This window comes from Bos taurus, chromosome 1, assembly GCF_002263795.3.
Source record: "Bos taurus isolate L1 Dominette 01449 registration number 42190680 breed Hereford chromosome 1, ARS-UCD2.0, whole genome shotgun sequence".
Lineage (NCBI taxonomy): Eukaryota > Metazoa > Chordata > Mammalia > Artiodactyla > Bovidae > Bos > Bos taurus.
Genome location: NC_037328.1, coordinates 63712030 through 63734762, shown reverse-complemented (window position 1 = coordinate 63734762; position 22733 = coordinate 63712030).

Here is a 22733-nt window from a genome sequence, read left to right as displayed (position 1 = left end):
CAACAAGAGTTGCCAGAAAAAGCTGAGCCTGAAAGTGCTGGTTCTAAGCACCAAAGCAAAGGTGAGCTCAAGTCCACAGGGAGATAGAACAGGCAAATGGTCAGAATTAAATCCAAGGTTCAAGGGCTGCATGGAGGAACACATTTGTTTAGGTTCTCAGAGGAACCCCAGGCAGGTTGGCAGGGGAGCGATCCAGCCACAGGTATTGAGAAGCTGCACAAAAGGACCTGCAGATCAGGAGTGGGAAGCCAGTGGGAATTCATCCTCCTGACTCGATGATTATGGTGTAGGTAGAAAAAGAGGAACTGGTAGTCGAGTCAGCTATTAATACCAACTTCCCTGGTTCCGCTTGCTTTGTCACTGGGTCCAAGGTCTCGGGCTGTTTAAGCCCACAGTGGTGGTTAAATGGATATATGTGGTTTGTGCCACATCCCTTCGTTTGGGGACCCATCTTCCTTGATTCTCTGTGATTCTCTGTGATTCGCACAGCTCCAGAGAGGGGCATGACTACGCTTGAGCAGTCAGATTTGTTTGCCAGAGCTGCAGAAGACTAAGAAGGGGGGTTGGAGTTGGTTCTGTTCTGCTGGCCTCAGTGATTGGTTCACGGATTATGTGCTGTCAGCAAGACCAGTCAGTGCTATCAGAACAGTACTGTCCTTTCCTCTGACACCATGAGCTACACACACAGTGTAAGTTGATACTCTCTTGGGCCATCTTGCCTGGCTAAATGAAGGTATCTCTTTTTGGAGAGGACGAGCCCAACATGGAGAGAAAAGCAAAATAGAGGGAGCCCGGCGCACACTATGGAACGCCTGAGTCTGGCTGTACCTGAAGGTCTAGCTCTGGGCCTGTGCTAATATGTTGCCACTAGCACCTGTGGCTAGTGAGTACTTGAAATACGGTGAGTCCAATTTCAAACACCCTGATGTTTCAAGATGTCGAAGATGGAGATGTTGAAGACATTGTGTGGAAAAAACGTATGAGCAGCAGTTAATGGCCACAAAGGAAGCCAACAGTGCAATAACAAAGTAAAAAAAATGTTTCAATAATTTTAATTTTCTGATTACGTATTGAAAGGAGAATAGTTATAGCTGTATTGGATTCCTAAAGTATACTATTAAAATGAATTTCACTTGGATCTTTTAATTTTTAAAATATGTCTCTTTAACAATTTAAAACATGTATGTCTTACAATCTAAGTCTGTTGCTTAGCACTTCTCTAGACCTTTTACTTATAGTAGCCTATAGATTCCCTTTTTGTGTGTATATGTGTTTGTAATAAAATTTATCACAGAGCACCAACACATTACACAGGCAGGTATCACATTTATTGATTCTAATTTGGATTGAATTTTTGTGTTTGCAAATGAGAGTTAGGGCAGGCTCATACTGGATCCCCACTTGGGAGGAGAGGGAAACAGAAGGGCTACCACACAGAACCCTACACACATCACCAGGATGGAGACCATGGAACACGAGGCTCTCCATGCATGTGGCTCCTCTGCCCTCTCAAATTGCATCTGTTTTCCTTATTTCTGAGCACTGGGCACAAACCTATAGAGGAGAGTTAGACATTTCCCTTTGGGCAGTCCCTACCACAAAATCAGCATCTTTATAACCAAATTATCAGGTGTTTTTGGTCAACCATGTTCAAAGATTTGAAGTTGTTCTTGATCGCACCACTATTCCCTAGTTCTTATTTGCAGCAAAACAGACTTTTGAGTCAGATGAGCTTTAAGGTCTTGTATCTGTATATAATTCAATTCATCGATATGAAAATTGATTAGCCAGGAAGCCTGTTGGATCTTTTCACGCTCTTTGCCTGTCATAATTCTTCCCAAGTGATAAGAGCAAGCAATTGATGCATTCTGGCCCTCCCTTTCTTTAGGAGAAAGCCCCTGGTCACCTCCTCTGACTCTTGGCATATTGTAACTGCTTGGGTTACATGATCGGCTTGATTGCACTGCCCCCTTGTGGTAACAACAAATGTTGGTTAATAATGCTGCTGCTGCTAAGTCGCTTCAGTCGTGTCCGATTCTGTGTGACCCCATAGACGGCAGCCCACCAGGCTCCCCCGTCCCTGGGATTCTCCAGGCAAGAACACTGGAGTGGGTTGCCATTTCCTTCTCCAATGCATGAAAGTGAAAAGTGAAAGTGAAGTCGCTCAGTCATGTCCGACTCTTAGCAACCCCATGGACTGCAGCCCACCAGCCTCCTCCCTCCATGGGATTTTCCAGGCAAGAGTACTAGAGTGGGGGGCCATTGCCTTCTCTGATTAATAATGGTTAATAATTAATAATGCAGCCTATAAAAAAGAATAGTCAAGGATTAGAAAAGTTCTATTAATTTGGTTTTCATTTACTTGTTTTTATATGTCTCAAGAAGAGACACATCATTTGACTAATTTACATATCAAATTAATACCTGAGAACAGATCTTATTCATTAAGTTAAAAATAATTTAAAAACATACTTCAATATTAAGGATGAAAGAGAGAAAAAGAGCAAAAAGGGGAATGATAAGGAGTAAGAGACAAAGACAGACCTCAAGAATAAGGTAGAGAGAGAATAAAGAAAATATTTTTAAAAAAGGAAAGAGACACTGAAAGATAGAATGAGAAACACAGAGACATAGAGGGAAAGAGAACTTTAAATGAGAAAAGACATCCCTGTGGAAATGAGGCTCCGGTAGAGTGCAATAGTATCTTCCATAGGATTGTTAGCAGTTCAATACAATGACTGGGGCCGTTTCTGGATGGGCCTCAGAAGGCCCATGACTAAATGGGCCTTCTGAGGAAAATCTTCAAGAGGCATCAGGGTGCTGCCAGCTGAGACTCTCTTCAGGGCTGAGCAGGTAGGGTAGGGTGGACAGCTGAAGATACAACATTTGATGTTTCTCCCTAAGTGCCTCCGACTTTGCTTCCAGTTCAGTTCAGTCGCTCAGTCATGTCCGATTCTTTGCAACCCCATGAATCGCAGCACGCCAGGCCTCCCTGTCCATCACCAACTCCCGGAGTTCACCCAGACTCATGTCCATCGAGTCAGTGATGCCATCCAGCCATCTCATCCTCTGTCGTCCCCTTCTCCTCCTGCCCCCAATCCCTTTCAGCATCAGAGTCTTTTCCAATGAGTCAACTCTTCACATGAAGTGGCCAAAGTACTGGAGTTTCAGCTTCAGCATCATTCCTTCCAAAGAAATCCCAGGGCTGATCTCCTTCAGAAAGGACTGGTTGGATCTCCTTGCAGTCCAAGGGACTCTCAAGAGTCTTCTCCAACACCACAGTTCAAAAGCATCAATTCTTCGGGGCTCAGCCTTCTTCACAGTCCAACTCTCACATCCATACACGACCATAGGAAAAACCGGCTTGACTAGATGGACCTTTGTTGGCAAAGTAATGTCTCTGCTTTTGAATATGCTATCTAGGTTGGTCATAACTTGCCTTCCAAGGAGTAAGCGTCTTTTAATTTCATGGCTGCAGTCACCATCTGCAGTGATTCTGGAGCCCCAAAAAATAAAGTCTGACACTGTTTCCACTGTTTCCCCATCTATTTGCCATGAAGTGATGGGACCAGATGCCATGATCTTAGTTTTCTGAATGTTGAGCTTTAAGCCATCTTTTTCACTCTCCTCTTTCACTTTCATCAAGAGGCTCTTTAGTTCTTCACTTTCTGCCATAAGCGTGGTGTCATCTGCATATCTGAGGTTATTGGTATTTCTCCCGGCAATCTTGATTCCAGCTTGTGTTTCTTCCAGCCCAGCGTTTCTCATGATGTACTCTGCATATAAGTTAAATAAACAGGGTGACAATATACAGCCTTGATGTACTCCTTTTCCTATTTGGAACCAGTCTGTTGTTCCATGTCCAGTTCTAACTGTTGCTTCCTGACCTGCATACAGGTTTCTCAAGAGGCAGGTCAGGTGGTCTGGTATTCTCATCTCTTTCAGAATTTTCCACAGTTTATTGTGATCCACACAGTCAAAGGCTTTGTTCTAGTGGGCATCTCTAAATGTCCTATAGGAAGGACTGTAGGGAAATGAGGATGGAGGGCCACAAACATAACAAGTGACAAGGCAAGTACATCTTGTTTGGGACTGTATTAGCTCAAGCCGCTGTAACACAATGCCACAGCCAGGATAGCTTAACCAACAGAAACTAATTTTCTCATGGTTCTGGAGGCTAGAAGTCCAGGATGAAGGTGCCAGAGGGATGGTTTCTGATGAGACCTTTCTTCAAGGATTGCAAGCAGCTGTCTTCTCACTGTGTCCTCACGTGGTGGAGGGAGGTAAAGAGAGAGTTCTGCTGGCTCTTCCTATCAAATTAAGACCTCGCTCCTATGGTCCCTATGACCTCATTTAACCTTAATTAAAATGGGGCTTCCCTGGTAGCTCAGTTGGTGAAGAATCCACCTGCAATGCAGGAGACCCAGGTTCAGTTCCTGGGTTGGGAAGATTCTCCTGGAGAAGGAAATGGCAACCCACTCCAATATTCTTGCCTGGGAAATTGCATGGACAGAAGAGCCTGGAAGGCTACAGCCCTTGGGGTCGCAAGAGTCAGACATGACTTAGCGACTAAACCATCACCTCCATCTCCTAAAAGTCCTTTCTTTAAATATAGAAGTATTGAGGGTATGGACTTTACAGCGGCCAAGTTAGAGTGTCGGAGCATTAACAGTGGGAAAGTCCTCTCCCATCTCAGCAGTGTGGTTGGCCTGGGGAGAGGTGAGGGAGTGGTACAGAGTGGAGGGATGTTGGGCAGTGTGGCGATGATGAGGTCGGACGGCTTGGTCAGGGGGATGAGGCCTTCTACGAGAGTGATAGTTGTGTCCTCACATCACCTGCCATGTATCAGAGACAGGAAGAAAATAGTAACTTCAGCCCCAAGAGGACTAGAGGAGAATTTGCTCTTTGATCATGAAGGTGAACTTGTAATTACCCTCAAGTGTAATGACCCACTCAAGAACCATGTCAGGAAAAGGGAGCAGGACTGGGTTCTAATGTATCCCCTGGCAGGGGCTTGGTTTCATTATTTAAAACTGCCACACCTTTCTCAGTCTTGTGATTGCTGGGAGACATACAGGTAATGGTGCCGAGGGAGATAGCAAGGGGTGTGGGCTGATGCTCAGATGGGGATTGACTGAGGCAAGTAGAGAGAGACTGAGCCACACACCGCTGAGTTCCACATGTGCTAGTAAACCCAGAGATGCTTTCTGTAGCAGAGAACCATTATAGTTTGGCCTTCTGGTTTACTACAAAGACCATAGACAGCATATTAAAAAGCAGATCTCACTTTGCTGACAAAGGTCCATATAGTCAGAGCTCTGGTTTTACCAACAGTCATATACAGATTTGAGTGTTGGGCAGTAAAGAAGGCTGAGCTCTGAAGAATTGATGCTTTTGAGCTGTGGTGCTGGAGAAGACTCCTGAGAGTCCCTTGGACTAAAAGGAGATCAAACCGGTCGATACTAAATGAAATCAATCCTGAATATTCATTGGAAGGACTGAAGCTGAAGCTCCAATACTTTGGCCACCTGATGCAAAGAGCTGACTCACTGGAAAGGACTTTGAAGCTGGGAAAGATTGAAGGTAGGAGGAGAAGGGGACGACAGAGGATGAGATGGTTGGATGGCATCACCGACTCAATTAGCATGAGTTTGAGCAGACTCCAGGAGGTGGTCAAGGACAGCGGAGCCCGGTGTGCTGCAGTCTGTAGGGTGGCAAAGAGTTGGACACTGCTTAGTACTGAACAACAACAGCAGGAAAAAGTCCTTAATTCAAGGGTGTGTTTTCCCAGTTATAGGCCTGGGGGAAAATGTGACCCTTGGACCTTGCTGTTGAGATGGACGGCATTGAACCAAAGGCTGGGATCTGGTTTGGAGAGCAGAGGTCCCTTTGCATTCACTTCCTGCAGAGTGGCGCGGGGGGAAATCCCTCCACAGGATTCCTCCCCCACTGTGTCCTCATGATGGAGCAGCTGCATTTGAGACGTGGTTAGTCCCTAGCTTATCCAGCAGCCAGCCTCTCCTCAAGTCCGGGAAGAGTGTAGAGCGGAGTCATAATCAGCATGTTCACACGTCCGTTAGGGATGTTACAAGAGGAGAAGCTGGGGTGACTAGGAGCTCACACTCAGAAGGCTGGGCCTTTTTGCTGTTGCTAGAGAAAAGGCACCCCGGAGACCGGAAACTAATGAAATCAAAGTGCCGTGTGAGTTCAGGTACCTTGAAGATCTTGCCTAAGTCTGTTAGAAAGTGGGGCACACCTGGGCCAGTGTCACAGAGCTCAGTATCCCCCAGACCAGTCGCCGGCTGTGGTAGGTGGACGCAGCCACCTCATCAGAGGCAAGGAGAGCAGAGGCCAAGGGCAGCCCCCGGGGCAGCAGCACATCCAGGGCCAAGAACCCCCAGAGCCCTGGCGCAGCACCTGGGGAGGTGACTCAGCTCTGAAGGCTTCCCTCTTGCCTCCCTTGCTTGCAGATGTGTGAGCTAGCATGCAGGCAGAGCAGGTTTGGCAGCATAGTGACCAAGATAGGAGAGATCCTCTGGGGGGCTTTGTGTCCAGGAGACTGAAGGCCAGTGACAAGCTTGGCCAGCAGGTGGAAGAGACAACAGTTGAGAGATGGGCGTGAGAGGAAGTTGAAGGACTCACTGGTGTCTAGGGGAGAGGGCTTTGTATATGTGTGTGTGTATGTGTGTGTGTGTAGAGCTGTCCAGCCAGAGTGCAGGGTGTGACATGGGGAAAATAAATAAGACCTTTCTGCCTCAATCAGCAAGCTCAGAGGAGAAGCTTCTCTGTTGGGTCACCTGCTTCCCGATTCTCACATTTCCAAAGTCCTGTGCCTTTGCTGTTGTATTTACTCCTGGGGTGCACTCGAAAGCCCAGTGTCTTGGAGAGGAGGGTATTCCTTTGCAAGGTCTATTTCAACGAGTTATATGGTTGGTAATATAACTGCCCCTGTGTTCAGGAATCCAGGGTTGACAGTCCTCAGGATCTCATCTTGTTAGGAGGGTGGGAGCCAGTGCTGGGTGTCTGAGTTGTGGCTGGTGGCTCTGCTTTGACCTCTCAAAGCCTAGAGGCCCGCCTGACCTTTGGTTGCTGATATCATGACAGAAGGAGGAGCAGCGCAGCAGGACCTGCTTGCAGAACTGAACTGTTCCAGGATTTCATAAAGTTCACATCCCTCCTTTAGGGGAGGGGTTGGCCTACTTTTTCTGTGAAGGGCTAGGTAGTAAACATTTTAGGCTTTGTGGATTGGTTTCTGTTACAGCCACTTAATTCTGCCATAAAAGCAGCCATAAACAGTGTGTATACAAATGAGCATGGCTGTGCTCCAGTAACACTCTCGTTACAAAAATGAGGGGCAAGCTACTGCTTGTATTTAGCCCACAGGTCATAGTTCACTGATCCCTGATGTAAAACACCTTTATAATCCTCTCCATTCTTAAACTCCTGCCATCACCATAACAACCTATATTCCATAGTTATCAGGAAAGATGGGAGGAGCTTGAAAATCCAGGATATTTGTTTTGACTCTTCTCTCTCAGGTCTTGGCCTTTGATAAGCTCAGGTATCTGCCTCTGGTCAGTTAGCATCTGAAAACCATCCGGGCATGAGTAACTGAGCAGAGTTCCAAGTGTCTTCCCTATTGTCCTGCAGCAAAAGACAAGTCAAACAGTATGATTCTATTGCTTCCACCTAGAAAGTGCGGGGATGATGGAGCAGTCCAGCTCCAATTGTTGTTGTTTAGTCACTAAGTTGTGTCCAGCTCTTTTGGAACCCCATGGGCTGTAGCCCACCAGGCTCCTTCTGCCCACGGGATTTCCCAGGCTAGAATACTGGAGTGCGTTGCCGTCTCCTCCAGAGGATCTTCCATACCCACTGATTGAACCTCATCTCTTTAGTCTTCTGGCTTGGCAGGCAGATTCTTTACCACTCTACCACCTGGGAAGCCCAACTCCAACTGTACCCCAATGATGAAAGGAGTCTCTGAAGTGTTTTCCTGGTGGCTCAGACAGTAAAGAATCTGCCTTCAATGCAGGAGATCTGGATTCAATCCCTGGGTCAGGATGGCAACCCACTCCAGTATTCTTGCCTGGAGGATTCCATGGACAGAGGAGACTGGCGGGCACAGTCCATGGGGTTGCAAAAAGTTGGACACAACTGAGTGACTAAAACTTTCACACTTTCACAAACTGTTTCCATATAAAAATAGAATTCAGGACAAAGTAAAGAAAACTTGGGTTCTGTAAGTGCAAACGTAATTTTCCTGGAGGTTGCCACTTTCCCTGTCTGCCAGTTAACAATAAGAACAAATGTTTTCCTGTAGCCTCGTGCAAAGGATTTATGACTAGACTCATGGATTTTGTTGGGAAATAAGTAAGAAATAGTGTATCAGGGTTGTTTTAATTTGTGTTTCTCCCATTAAGAGTGAGGTAAAGATCATTTCATATGTTTATGAAACATTTCTTTATCAGTGAATGTATTTGTTACCATCTGCTGCCCTTTATTTTATTAGGTTATTCGTTTTTGTGCTACAGTTTTTTTTGAAGAGCCCTTTTATACTTATGGAGACTGGTGATTATTTTTTTTTAATATAAGTTGCATTTCCTTCAGTGTGTTCACTTGTTTTTTTAGTTTTTCTTGTTTTTTAATGTAAACATTTTTTTTCCTTTGAAAAAATATTTTATGTAGTCAAATAGAGCCATCTTTCTTTTTTCTTGCTTCTGAAACTTGTCACGTAGGAAGCTTTTCCTTATACCAGTTTTTCTTTTAGTTCGTATATGACTTCATTGTTTGCATTTAAAACTCCAGTCAGTTTGGAGAGTATCTTGGCGGGTGATGTGAGGCAGACTCAGTTTTGTTTTCCAAACGTCTCTCTTGTTAACTCAATATTAAAAAGTCATTTTCATATGATTTGAGATGCCATTTTTTCATATATCAAATTATCATATGTGCTTGGGTCTGTTTTTAGACATTCTATTCTGTCTACTCATATGTCAATATTACACAATTTTAATTTTAAAGGATCGTAATATGCTCTAATATCTCATAGGCTAGCCTCTCCCCCTTGGCTTTTCTTCTATCAGGTTGTTGCTGGCTGGCTTTTCTTGTTTCTTCTTCCAATGGAACTTTATAATTTCTTTGTCTATCTATAGAAAACAATGCTATTGGTATTTTTGCTAGAGTTCCATTTGTGGGTTAACTCAGAATTAAAATCTTTATGATGTTGCATCATCTTATTGAAATATGTGGTAAGTTTCTATTTATTCATGTCTACTTTAGTGTTTTTGTGAATATTTATAATTTTTATCATATTCCTTCAGTTCAGAGAACTTCCTGAAAAACCGCTTGAACAGGTTTGCTGGTGATGGGTTATCTCAGACTTTATCTGAAAATGTCTTTATTGTGCTTTCACTTGTGAAGAATATTTTCACTGTATATAGATTTCTAGATTTACCATGTATATTTTTCCTTTAAGCATTGTAAACATGTCATTTCATTAGTTTCTGGATTGCACTGTTTCTAATGACAAGTCAGTGATAATTCTTAGAATTTTGGAGTCTTTTTTATATGACTGCATTTCTTTTTGTTATTGATTTTCAGAAATTTGACTATAGTGAGCTTATGTGTCATTTTCTTTGGTTTATTTGGATTGTGGTATATTGAACTTCTCTAGTCTGTAGATTGATATTTTTCATTAAGTTTGGAAAATTTTCAACCATTATTTCTTCAAATTTTTTTGTTGTTGTGTTTTATTTATTATCAGTATTATTTTACTATAACATTCCTCTCCTTTCCCATTAGAAATTGTCACATTTACATCAGACTCCTTGATATTACCTGGTAGCCACTGAGGTTCTATTTGCTTTTCCAGCTACCCCCACCCCCCACCCCACTCCCCAACCCCATGCCTGTGCTTCCGTTTGGACAGTTTTTATTGTCCTGTCTTTATATTCACTGATGGTTTTCTCTTCAGTGTTCAGTCTTCTATGTCCATCTAGAGTATTTTTCGTTTCTATTTATCAATTTTAAGTTATGTGATTTCTGTTTGTTTCTTTTGTGTAGGGTCCACTTATCTCATCTATTCTCATAAATCCTTAAACATATGTGTGTGTGTGTGTGTGTGTGTGTGTATTCAGTTGCGTCTGACTCTTTGCAACCCCATGGACTATAGCCTGTCCATGGGGCTCCTCTGTCCCTGGAATTTTCCAGGTGAGAATACTGGAGCAGGTTGACACTTCCTAGTCCAGGGGATCTTCTCTACCCAGGGACTGAACCCTTATCTCTTTCATCTCCTGCATTGGCAGGCAGATTCTTTACCCAAACATATTTATATTAGCCATTTAAAGTAGCTATTTGCTAATTGTAACATATCTGTCATCTCTGTATCTGTTTCTATTGTTGTTGTTTTTTTTTTTAATGGATCACATTTTCTTAGTTTTCATGTCTGGTAATTTTTGATTGTGTACATGACATTTTAGGTACTTTTTAAAAAGTTGTCTTTTGTTGTCTTCTTTTATAGAGTGTTGGGTTCTGTTCAGTCAGTTAATTTAATGGAGGATCATTTGATGATTTCAGAGCATATATGTAAGCTGTATTATGATAGATTTATAGTAGACTTTACAGTATGGTTAGAATAAGGTGATTCATTTTTGGCTTTTCTGAATTCTCGGTTGAATTCTTGTAGTGCGGGTGAGGTTTCTTTGCATTGAATATTGGAATACCCATGTCTCAGTGCATTCTATGACCTCTGCAATGTCTACTCAACCACTCAGTCAATACCCAGGCCTCATCCCCAGCAACTGTTATCTATTATGCCTCGTTTACTCTCATCTTGTGCGTCATAATCTTTGTTGAAAATGCTAAGATCTGTTTTCACAGTTCTTGTTATTGTCCTCTGTGAAGCATTTTTCTTTCTAGTACAAGCTTCCACAAATTCCATTCCCGTGAGGTCCTGATCTTCAAGCTCTGTTTCTCCAGGTAATAAACACAATTTGCTCTGTGGAACTTACCTCCTTGAACTAGGCAGAAATTGCTTTCATACAGAAAGTCAAGGAGAACATACAGTTTACCTCATTGCTTCTTTTATATGATTCTTGTGGTCCAGCATCTGAAAATATTTACTTCATCAGTTCAGTTCAGTTCAGTCACTCAGTCGTGTCCGACTCTTTGCAACCCCATGAATCCCAGCACGCCAGGCCTCCCTGCCCATCACCAAGTCCCGGAGTTCACTCACACTCAGGTCCATCGAGTCAGTGATGCCATCCAGCCATCTAATCCTCTGTTGTCCCCTTCTCCTCTTGCCCCTAATCCCTCCCAGCATCAGGGTCTTTTCCAATGAGTCATCTCTTCGCATGAGGTGGCCAAAGGATAGGAGTTTCAGCTTTAGCATCAGTCCTTCCAATGAACACTCAGGACTGATCTCCTTTAGGATGGATTGGTTGGATCTCCTTGCAGTCCAAGGGACTGTCAAGAGTCTTTTCCAACACCACAGTTCAAAAGCATCAATTCTTCGGTGCTCAGCTTTCTTCACAGTCCAACTCTCACATCCATACATGACCACTGGAAAAACCATAGCCTTGACTAGACAGACCTTTGTTAGCAAAGTAATGTCTCTGCTTTTTAATATGCTATCTAGGTTGATCATAACTTTTCTTCCAAGGAGTAAGTATCTTTTAATTTCATGACTGTAGTCATCATCTGCTGTGATTTACTTCATAGATTTGTCCAATTTTATGGATAATTCAGTTCAGTTCAGTTCAGTTGCTCAGTTGTGTCCAACTCTGTGACTCCATGGACTGTAGCATGCCAGGCCTCTCTGTCCATCACCAACTCCTGGAGTTTACTCAAACTCATGTCCATTGAGTCAGTGATGTCATCCAACCATCTCATCCTCTGTTGTCCCCTTCTCCTCCTGCCTTCAATCTTTCCCAGCATCAGGGTCTTTTCAAATGAGTCAGTTCTTTGCATCAGGTGACCAAAGTATTGGAGTTTCAGCTTTAGCATCAGTCCTTCCAATGAATATTCAGGACTGATCTCCTTTAGAGTGGACTGGTTAGATCTCCTTGCTGTCCAAGGGACTCTCAAGAGTCTTTTCCAATACCACATTTCAAAAGCGTAAGTTCTTTTGTGCTCAGCTTTCTTTATAGTCTAACTCTCACATCCATACATGACTACTAGAAAAACCATAGCTTTAGATGGACCTTTGTTGGCAAAGTAATATCTCTGCTTTTTAATATGCTGTCTATATTGGTCATAGCTTTTCTTCCAAGGAGCAAGCGTCTTTTAATTTCATGGCTGCAGTCACCATCTGCAGTGATTTTGGAGCCAAAAAATAAATAAATAAAGTCAGCCACCGTTTCCCTATCTATTAGCTATGAAGTGATGGGACTGGATGCCATGGTCTTATTTTTCTGAATGTTAAGCTTTAAACCAACTTTTCACTGTCCTCTTTCACTTTCATCAAGAGGCTTTTTAGTTCTTCTTTGCTTTCTGCCATAAGTGTGGTATCATATGCATATCTGAGGTTAATGATATTTCTTCTGGCAATCTTGATTCCAGCTTGTGCTTCATCCAGTCCAGCATTTCTCATGATGTACTCTGCATATAAGTTAAATAAGTAGGGTGACAATGTACAGCCTTGACATACTTCTTTCCTAATTTGGAGCCAGTCTGTTGTTCTATGTCCAGTTCTAACTGTTGCTTCCTGACCTTCATACAGGTTTCTCAAGAGGCAGGTCAGGTGGTCTGGTAATCCCATCTGTTGGAAAGTTTTCCAGTTTTTTGTGATCCACACAGTCAAAGACTTTGGCGTAGTCAATAAAGCAGAAGTATATGTTTTTTTCTGGAACTCTCTTGCTTTTTCAATGATATAATGGATGTTGGCAATTTGGTCTCTGGTTCCTCTGCCTTTTTTATGGTTAATGACTGTGGGAATATTAGTTTAATATAAGATTCTATCATGGTCAGAAGCAGAGATATGATCTGCACTTTTTTTCCTTGTTCTTGTTATGTGATGTTCAGGAGGAAACTTTGTAGATTAAATAAGCAAGAAATGTCCTGCTTCTATTTTCCTGCAGATCCTGAAATCTTTATCCGTGGACTATAAATATGTCCTTATCTCTACAGCAACTCTCTAAACCAATCTAGCAATCACACTCTGCCTTTGGAGTTTTGACTCTTTGGAGTTTGTCACATTTGCCTCTGAGGTTGTCAGTATGTTGACCCTCGACTCTTGAGGGACTCTTTCCTGGTCTGAACTCCCTCTGTGTCCTCAGGAACTTTAAATCTCATGCCACAGCTGTGTCCTTGCCTAGTCCTTGTGTTTGGGTATCCCTTCAGCTGAGGGAGAATTCAGTTCTTTATAAAGTAAGATAAGAGAAGCATGTATCACCAGTCTCCAGAGCCACTGTAAGTACAAAGACACCCCAGTTCATGTGAGCGTGGCCTGAGAACTCAAGCCAGGAACCCCTGGGGTTTGTTGTTGCTGACAGCACACCCTTTGCTGCAAACCTCATAGGGATTAGTAGTGATTTTGCCTCTGAAGCTTCTATCCTTTATGGCAATGAGGCTGACACGTCCCTGGAATTATAGATTCATACAGCACAGCTGCTTAATTCCCATAGAGAACTAACATGGTTTCTCACTGTCATGCTGAGATGCTCTTTCCCAAGCATTCCCACTCCCAGCCTTTTCATCCCTTCTACCAAGTAGCCTGGTGAAGATGTGCAACTCTTCTAGCAAAGGGCGTAAGGATGCTGATTTCTTTTATTAATTCATCCTGGGCTGCAACTGCACTCATATGACATCCAGGCACAATTTTATTTTGTCTTCTTTGGCCTACAAGAATCTTAGCATCTCCAAATTTATATATGCTGCTGCTGCTGCTAAGTCGCTTCAGTCGTGTCCAAGTCTGTGCGATCCCGTAGATGGCAGCCCACCATGCTCCCCTGTCCCTAGGATTCTCCAGGCAAGAACACTGGAGTGGGTTGCCATTTCCTTCTCCAATGCATGAAAGTGAAAAGTGAAAGTGAAGTCGCTCAGTCCTGCCCGACTCTTAGCGACCCCATGGACTGCAGCCTACCAGGATCCTCCATCCATGGGATTTTCCAGGCAAGTGTATTTATAGAAACCCATACATCAAAGGAGAGAATAGGGAGGTTTTCTATGATGTGTCTCTTAGCAAGAATCTGCAGATGTTACATGCATCTCTCCCTCATTGCAGATATGCAGTTTCTCTTTGGAAAGGCCACACCTTTCCAACAAGTAACAATTACAGACTATTTGTTTAGTCCTGTGAAGAGAAGAAAACCTCCTTCTGTTGTGGTGCCAGGAAATTGCTGCTGCTGCTGCTGCTAAGTTGCGTCAGTCATGTCCTACTCTGTGCGACCCCATAGATGGCTGCCCACCAGGCTCCCCCATCCCTGGGGTTGTCCAGGCGAGAATCCTGGAGTGGGTTGCCATTTCCTTCTCCAATGCATGAAAGTGAAAAGTGAAAGCAAGGTCGCTCAGTTGTGTCCGACTCTTCACGACCCCATAGATGGCTACCCACCAGGCGCCTCCGTCCATGGGATTTTCCAGGCAAGAGTACTGGAGTGGGGTGCCATTGCCAGGAAATTGAGACCCCATTTAGGACACTTTCTGGGGAATATCTGATACATCATTTAACATAAATGTCTCATAATTTGATTCAGAGCCCTTCTCCAAAATACTCTCAGGCAGCTTATTTCATTGACCGTGGATTGTGTTGCTTTATTTCCTCTCAACACTTCATGAATTAAGGAGATTTTTTAAAAAAATCAAAGAATGAGTGAGAAATTTAATTGGAAACAACACACAATAAACATTAATTTCATATAGAAGCCAACATATCTTGTGTTGCTGACTGTGATGTTCCGCCTTTCATCTGTGTGGCCATAGTTTTGGGGCACATTTCCTGGATCTCAGGGAGGGGCGTCATCTTCTGAACCCACTCTTTCCCCCCAACCCTACTGCTGAGAGTGTATCTTTCCTTGTTTGGACCCTTGGTGAGACAGAAACCTACTATATCCCTCATATGAGCTTCTGTAAGGGACTTAGAAAGGCGCTGCAATTCCCTTTCTCTGTGTGACACTCTCTTTGATTCTTCTGGTTTTCCTCTGGCTGTTCCCTCCCCCTCTCCTACTTCAGTGATTCCTTTACTGGCCATTGTGGTCCTGCTGGTCTTTAGCTGAGAGGCTTTTCCCGGTCAATTATTCAGCCCCTGCCCCTCCCGATGGTGCATTCCCATATCGCAGGCACATTGCATTATTAAACATTTTCATGATAAACAATTCAGAACAGCATTCAAAATTAAAAACATTCATCCTGAGGCAAATAAGAGCTCTAGTTTATTGGAATGTGCTCTCACAATAATCTGATATTCCTCCAAAGCAGGTTCTCAAATTACAGTCTGAGTTGCTGGATGGCAGGATATCTTTTTCGAGTCCCAGGCCCTAGCGACCCTCTCTGAATTTGCCCTTGGTTGTCAGTAAGACAGTTCTCTCTGAAGCTTTCCTCACCGAGCTGATTTTCTACTGGAAAGTTTCCCCTGACTTCTACCATCCCTCTTTGAGAAATAGGAGCTGGTTTGCCTCCTCCATCATCCATTAATTCTAGGTGAACTACATTGCATTATTGTCTTAATTAAGTGTGCCAAGCTCAGCGTCATGTAAATGAACAGACCTTTAACATTCTCACCATTTCTGGAGGAATTTTCTTTATTTTATGAACTCTCTAGTAGGGTAATCTCAAGTTCTACCTCATATGTTTCTTAAATAGGTGGCATTTCCTTTAAAGAGCTATTCAAATCTGTGTTTACAGAGGCAGAACTGCAGAAATGGTGGATGCACTGCTTCCTCCAAGACTTCACAGCTCAGATCTCAGTACCTGGTTCTCAAGTGCAAAATGATGATCATAGTAGTGTCCAGCATTTAAGGCTATTGTGAAAATACAGTGAGCTGACAAATGTGAAGCCCTTCGAACAGTGACTGAAACATTATTCTGTGTGTTAGCTACTATCACTTTTATTTGAAAGGATTTCTTATAAATATATACTTTAAATGTATATCAAATCAATGTTGTATTTAATGCTATTTTATCCCTCCAGTGCTTCTGGACCACAGATTGTACACACTAAGTGGTCTTAGCAGAAGATCATATATATATATATATACACACACACACACGGCTGTGTGTGTGTTCAGTCTCTAAGTCATGTACGACCCCATGGAATGTAGCCTGCCAGGCTCCTGTGTCCATGGGATGGATTTGCCAGGCAAGAGTACTGGAGTGGGTTGCCATTTCCTTCTCCAGGGGATCTTCCCAACCCAGGAATGCAACCTGCATCTCTTGTCTCCTGCCTTGCAGGTAGATTCTTTACCTGCTGAACCATTTGATTTGGGAGGACCACTGATTAGATTTGTGGTTAGGTCTCTCCAGGTAGAACCCGAATGAACTCCAGGTTGCGGCTGGGCTTTACCGCCTCGTGGACCATCTAGGTATTGCATTCCTGCCCTAACTTGCTAAGTTTCACCCTTTCTTTCAGTCTCTGCCAACTGAGATAGCCTCCAGTTTTAACTTTGCTCCTCCTCCTCTTCCTCTCTCCCCAGTATCAGTGAGTATTTACATGGCCCGAGATTAGAGAATGATAGAAATCAGGAACCTCTGTGTCATTTGCAGCTGAGTCTGTTTCCCCAGGGCCTGTCCCCTGTAACTGGATGGAGTGCCTTCCTGGCCCCTCTCCTCCCATCAGTCCTATTTTAAATGATTCATTTAGCTGTGATCCTACTGCTACTATGAAAAACTTGCCTGTTTTCGAGGCCAACAATTGATCGCGTTTCCCTGGGCACTATTGGAATCCTTTACAAGCAGTTCATTCTCAAAATGATGTAGGAAGACCAGTGGTGATGGCAAGATATGTTGTTTGGGGCATTTATTATTTACCAGATATTAGAGACTGGATGTGTGTGTTCCTATAAAATTCATATTTTGAAATCTAACCTCCTGAGGTGATGGTATTTGAAGGTGGGGTCTTCAGGAGGCAGTTGGGTCATGAGGGCAGAGTCCTCATGAATGGCCTTAGGGCCTTTAAAGAAGAGATGCCACAGAGCTCCTTGCCTCTTCTGCCAGATGAAGTTACAGTGAGAAGATGGTTTATAGCTGCCAGTCTTAGACTTGCCAGACTCTGGACTGTCAGAAATAAATTTCTGTGGTTTATAAACCAACCATTCCATGGTAGTTTTGTCATAGCAGCCTAAGATACAAGATGACTGGGAATGTGACCTTACACCAGGGTAACCCTATTATCAGTTCCTCCAAGTTAGTCTCAGGTAAAACGTATAGTCCTGAAAATTATTATTATTTTTTGTAGAGATATAATTGACATGTAATGTATTACTAGTTTCAGATGTATAACATAATAACTTGATCTGTGTTTGTATTGTGAAATGATCACAGTAAAGATAGTTAACATATATCACCACATGTAAATTTTTTTTCTGTGATGAGATCTCTTAAAATCGACTCTCTTAGTGACTTTCAAATATATGATACAGTATATATATATATATATATATATATATATAATTACTTTTTTATTTTGTATCAGACAGGTGCTAGGTCCTGGGGTATAGAAAACTGAACAACAGAGGCTTGTTTTCTGCCCTTATGTAATTTATGTATTCGTGGTAGAGACAGTAAATAAATAAGAAAATAAAAGTAATTAACATAACATATTAACACATAATAATATAACCATAACACCAATTTCCCATAGATCTCTACCTCTGTCTTGCAGGCTGGAGGTATCTATAGGCTCCTTTGTTTTAATAACTCTGTTAGAAAGCTTCCAGGAGAGTTATGTTGAGAATTACATTAGAAAACCTAACATAAGCATATTCATGGTGAGAAGTATGATGAAATAGGACAACAGTCTCTACCACAGTAGAACGGAAACATCTCTTCTCAGATGGTACCTCCTCCTGAAGCCTTCCTTGACTGCCCAAGACAGGCAAAGGAATCTCTGCTTACTCTTTTACTCTATATGTACCCTGTGCTTATATTGATTTTAGGACTTACCCTATAATACTCGAAAGTTATGATCAACCTAGACAGCATATTAAAAATCAGAGACATTACTTTGCCACCAAAGTCTGTCTAGTCAAGGTTATGGTTTTTCCGGTAGTCATGTATGGATGTGAGAGTTGGACTATAAAGAAAGCTGAGTGTCGAAGAATTGATACTTTTGAACTGTGCTGTTGGAGAAGACTCTCAAGAGTCCCTTGGACTGCAAGGAGATCCAACCAGTCCATCCTAAAGGAGATCAGTCCTGAGTGTTCATTGGTAGGACTGATGTTGCAGCTGAAACTCTAATACTTTGGTCACCTGATGCTAAGAACTGACTCATTTAAAAAGATCCTGATGTTGGGGAAGATTGAAGGTGGGAGGAGAAGGGGATGACAGAGGATGAGATGGTTGGATGGCATCACTGACTCAATGGACATAAGTTTGAATAAACTTATGAGTTGAGTTGGTGATGGACAGGGAGGCCTGGCACGGTGCAGTCCATGGGGTCGCAAAGAGTTGGACATGACTGGGCAACTGAACTAAACTGAACTATAATACTCAAGTTAAATTTGTCCTGTGACTATACCCCTTGAAGGCAGGAGGTTTCAATTATTTGTACTTTCCCAGGGTCTGATGCAATGCTTGGCACTAGCATCTGCTAAAAAAAATGTTTGTTGTTCAGAACATTGATCATGCTAATTGAACTCAAAGCTATCAACGCTTCTCTTGATTGATGTTGGGTTAGTGCCTACTAGAGGCTGCTGTAGATCTACCTAATAAAACAGGTTAACCTAATGTGTTATCATTATGCAGGCCACTCCTCATGCCCAACTCCAGTCTTCCATATCTGGAATATTGTGTTGCTTCTGCCTCATGGAAGCAGGTGAACCCCTTTCACTTCTCCCTGTTCTCAGTAACTCTGATGACACCCCATGTCCCTGCTTACTTGATCCTAAATCACCAAAATTAAGAACTTTAAACTGAAGCAACAGTTACCTCAGCCAAGGATTTCTTAGTAAGAACCCGTCAGAGACTATAGACAATCCCAGAGGAAAGTGGCCACAAAACCCACAAGTAAAGCCAGTGACCCAGGTGAGGAAGGCGTGGCCAGAATCATGTCTGGAGTCTGAGATCAGAGCTGATCTTGACAAGTGATGGTGGATAAAAGGAAGAGAAACCAGTTAGAATAATTCTCATTTTCTGCCTGTGATTCTGGTAAAACATACGAAAGTCGTGGTTCGCATATGGTGTTTACACTGTGGATTTGAATGACCTAAGCTATTCTTATCTTGCTTTACAATGAATAATTGAGATTTGGGCTTTGTAGGATGAAAAAAAAAGAGTGTTTCAAAATCCAAAGGGATTATAACAGTATCTGCCTTTCAAGTGGGATAGGGGTGACATATTTCATATCAGAGGAAAATCTGTTTATACATCTGTATGGCTTCCTTCTAGTCACAAAGGCTGGAAGGGGAGAAAGAGGAAAGCATAAAACTTCAAAGTCTTTCCTGTTCTTTCTTTTGCTAATCTGCATAATGCTGCAAGTTTTTTGGGGGTGGGGGTACTGAAGGTTGAGATAACCCATTGTTTTATCAAAGGACATAAAGGAGGTTTTGTTTTTTTTTTAATGTATGCCAACATGGGGCTTCCCTGGTGGCTCAGATGGTAAAGAAGCCACCTGCAAAGCAAGAGACCTGGGTTCAATGCCTGAGTCAGGAAGGTCCCCTGGAGAAGGGAATGGGAACCCACTCTAGTATTCTTGCCTGAGAATCTCATGGACAGAAGAGCCTGGTGGGCTATATAGTCCATGGGGTCACAAAGAGTTGGACATGACTGAGTGACTAACATTTTCACACATGCCAATGTGAGCACAGGGCTATGTTGGAGTGGGAACGAAATTACTCTGAATAATAAAATGAGGGGAACTGAGATGTGAGATTTGAGGTATGAGGTATAGGCATGTCTAGTGTGCTAACCCCTTCAGAGCCCCATATCTGTAATAAAGTCAGTTATTTTCTTCATGATTTTTGAGGAAATCAAGGAGTAACTGAGTTCTACATCCATAGTGTCTGCATTGGGTATAGCAGAGCCTCTCAAATACCCATATACATGCAGATCACTGGGGAGCTTGTTAAATTTGAAGGTTGTGATCCAGCTGGTCAAGATTCTGAATTACTAACAAATGTCCAGGTGTTCAGAGAAGGCAATGGCACCCCACTCCAGTACTCTTGCCTGGAAAATCCCATGGATGGAGGAGCCTGGTAGGCTGCAGTCCATGAGGTCACTAGAGTCGGACACGACTGAGCAACTTCACTTTCACGCGTTGGAGAAGGAAATGGCAACCCACTCCAGTGTTCTTGCCTGGAGAATCCCAGGGATGGGGGAGCCTGGTGGGCAGCCGTCTATGGGGTCGCACAGAGTCAGACACGACCGAAGCAACTTAGCAGCAGCAGCAGCAGCAGCAGCAATCCAGGTGTTACCAATACCCCTGGTCTCAAAACCACACTTTGAAGAAGTGCAAGGGGACTTAAACTTAGAAAAACCTTGAGAACATAAACCTTCGAGCTCCTCAGATATCTTAGGGGAAAGTATTAGACTGCCCACTGAACACAGGGAAAAAAAGATGGAGTCAGTTTTGTTAAATCTCAAATGACAAGGAGAGGGCAGCTGATAACTGAGTTACAGGAACCTGAATTACTTTTAGAATTTTTGGATTTGGGGGTTTCATGATTGAAAGCTTCCTGATTTGCTTTTCATGGTCCCTTTTCTTGCTTTTTTCTTTCTTTTTTAAAAAATTCTTCACTGTTTCTTCTTTTCCTTTCTCATTCTTACTTGCATTTTGCTCACACCGCATGGTATCCACTGGAATCCTAGGAAGAAAAGTCAAGCTTGCCCTGAAAGTGTCATGCCTAATTAGTGTCCTAGAAGTCCACCCTTTCATTAGTATTCGGACCTGGTTTCAGCCCAGGTCATTAATGGACTCTTTTCTCTGAAGATGATAATTATGTGTGATGCTGATGTTCCCTGCCAGTCTGGGGATATGTTATCACTGTGGTGGGCTCATCACAGAGTTCAGTGGGCTGGATGAAAGTTGTTCCACCAAGGAAACATCTTTGGACATTGCAAGCAAAGTTTCAGCCATTACCAAACCTGCTGCTGCTGCTTGACTTCATGTGGGGTTTGTGTAGTTGCTGATGGATGAGAGCATGAACACTGCTAGATACCTGTGTACTGTGGAGTCATCCATAGGTAGTTAAATGCAACAGAAACAAGACTTCCTTCTTTGAAATCAGCTCTAATCTAGGACACTCCCCATTCTGATTTAGTTAATATGAACAGTGAAATTGTGTATTCGTATAATGTTTTCAAACATCTCATTTGTTCTCAGTTTTTCATTCTGTTGACCATTCTCCAATCTAGTCTTTTATAGCTTTGTGTTTATCAAAGAACCTCTGCATATATTCCTTTTAGATGCATATGCCCTTATTGCTTTCTAATTCTCTTTTATTGCTTCATCGCCTTCCCAGTAGAAGATGACTTGTCACTTCCCCTGGCTTATTCACAGGGCAGTGTGTTCCACAATACTATATACAAGCATTTCCCTCCCTCAGAGCTGATACTTCTCAGATCAGATCAGATCAGATCAGATCAGTTGCTCAGTCGTGTCTAACTCTTTGCAACCCCATGAATCGCAGCATGCCACGCCTCCCTGTCCATCACCAACTCCCAGAGTTCACCCAGACTCATGTCCATCGAGTCAGTGATGCCATCCAGCCATCTCATCCTCTGTCGTCCCCTTCTCCTCCTGCCCCCAATCCCTCCCAGCATCAGAGTCTTTTCCAATGAGTCAACTCTTCGCATGAGGTGGCCAAAGTACTGGAGTTTCAGCTTTAGCATCATTCCTTCCAAAGAAATCCCAGGGCTGATCTCCTTCAGAATGGACTGGTTGGATCTCCTTGCAGTCCAAGGGACTCTCAAGAGTCTTCTCCAACACCACAGTTCAAAAGCATCAATTCTTCCGCGCTCAGCCTTCTTCACAGTCCAACTCTCACATCCATACATGACCACAGGAAAAACCATAGCCTTGACTAGACGAACCTTTGTTGGCAAAGTAATGTCTCTGCTTTTGAATATGCTATCTAGGTTGGTCATAACTTGCCTTCCAAGGAGTAAGTGTCTTTTAATTTCATGGCTGCAGTCACCATCTGTAGTGATTTTGGAGCCCAGAAAAATAAAGTCTGACACTGTTTCCACTGTTTCCCCATCTATTTGCCATGAAGTGATGGGACCGGATGCCATGATCTTTGTTTTCTGAATGTTGAGTTTTAAGCCAACTTTTTCACTCTCCACTTTCACTTTCATCAAGAGGCTTTTGAGTTCCTCTTCACTTTCTGCCATAAGGGTGGTGTCATCTGCATATCTGAGGTTATTGATATTTCTCCCGGCAATCTTGATTCCAGCTTGTGTTTCTTCCAGCCCAGTGTTTCTCATGATGTACTCTGCATATAAGTTAAATAAACAGGGTGACAATATACAGCCTTGATGTACTCCTTTTCCTATTTGGAACCAGTCTGTTGTTCCATGTCCACTTCTAACTGTTGCTTCCTGACCTGCATACAAATTCCTCAAGAGGAGTTCAGGTGGTCTGGTATTCC